This window comes from Galeopterus variegatus, unplaced genomic scaffold, assembly GCF_000696425.1.
Source record: "Galeopterus variegatus unplaced genomic scaffold, G_variegatus-3.0.2 Scaffold12640, whole genome shotgun sequence".
NCBI classification, from domain to species: Eukaryota; Metazoa; Chordata; class Mammalia; order Dermoptera; family Cynocephalidae; genus Galeopterus; species Galeopterus variegatus.
In genome coordinates, this window is record NW_007738751.1 from 31,531 (window position 1) to 33,215 (window position 1,685).

Sequence of the window (1,685 nt, forward strand, 5' to 3'; positions counted from 1 at the left end):
AAAAAAATTTTTTTTTATTGAAACATATTTGATTGTACATATCTGTGGGTTACACATTTCAAAAAATATTTATTGAGCACTTGCTATGTGTCAGGCAATGTGGATACAATAGGAAACTAGATAAACACAATTTTTAACCTCAAGAATCTCATATTCTAGAAGGGGTCTTTGATAAGAAAATAAGCTATTATAATATACTGTGTTAAGAGCTATGTTGGGAGAAGTACAAACAGCTATTGGTACATATAGCAGAGGAACTTAACTCAAAGTTGAAGGGTGATGAAAAATGACATCAAAGTAGTATAACATATAGTCTGTTCTTTGTTATAGGGCCTTTGTTGTGCTGGAGTCTAGCTGCAGCTCCAGCATCTACTAGCTCTGTTACTTTTGATGAGTTTCTTAACCTTCCCAAGCTTTTTATTCTCATATTTAAAATGGGGACAATAATAGTACCTATCTCACTGGTTTGCTGTGAAAATAAATCAGTTAATACATACAAATCACTTAATACAGTGCTTTAGTGAAAAATAAAAATGGTAGCTCATTTTTTGAAATGAAAGCTGAAGGATCATTAAGAGTTAAGAAGTGAATGAGGTGAGGTGGTCGGTGTTAGGAGGAGAATATCCCAGGAAGACAGAAGCACATATTGAATGCTTGGAGGCAGAACAGCTCATGGGGAGTTTAAATAACTAAAAGAAATTCAGTATGCTGTAATATTAATTATGAAGGGGCTGGGTAATAATGGACGAAGCAGGAGAGGTAAACAGGGCTTATATCATAGAGATACTTGGCCTTGAGGTCAAGAGTATACAGAGTCATCAAAGGATTTCTTGCAGGGTAGTGACATGATCAGACTTGCATTGTAGATTGTTCTGGTTGCAATTTGGAAAAGGGATTGAAGGAGGAGAAAACTGGAGGTAAGGTGACTAAGAAGACCTTATAATAGAAACTTTTGTTTTTAAAATGTCCAAGTAAAGATGGTGCTATCCTCCTATTCTCTCAGAAATCAACCCAAGGTAAGAAGAACAAGAAACAGAAATTCAAGCTCCATCTTTGAAAAAACCCAAAAAACAACAAGATGAAATCTATAACCCTGAGCCACAATGTATGAGGAAACATTACCGAGAGCAGTTGTGGTTAAAGAGTATGGGCAGATGCAGGGAGATGCTGCTTATATCTGTATATTTCAGGCAAAACTGTCAAAGAAAAGTTTCCCTGAGGGAAAATACCCAATAATTCCTTATTTGGAATAATAGGAATGTGGTAGTGGGAGCATCTCTAGGACTAGTTAGTATCAGCAAGAAGCAGAATCAGAATAAATGAATGAAAGAATCATGCTAATAAACCATATCTGGGTTTCATATTTTATTTTATTGGTGGGACTGTGGAGAAGAGAGATTCTGAATAGGGTGAAGCCCTATATCAACTGATCTTTGTTGACTAGGGAGAAATAAAAGGAAAGAAAACTTATACATATAATCCTGTGCCATAAGAAACATCACTGAACCAAGAATTTCTGCTAATCCAGAGTATGGTCTTGGCTCCTTCCTCTTATAAACCTCTTACCAATAGCAGTCATTGGGAGAACTCATCATATCCAGATATGAGTAGTAATCGTAAAGTAATCAGCATAGGATCTATGTAAATATAACAAAAGATGAAAGGAGGAAAGGAATAGGAAACAA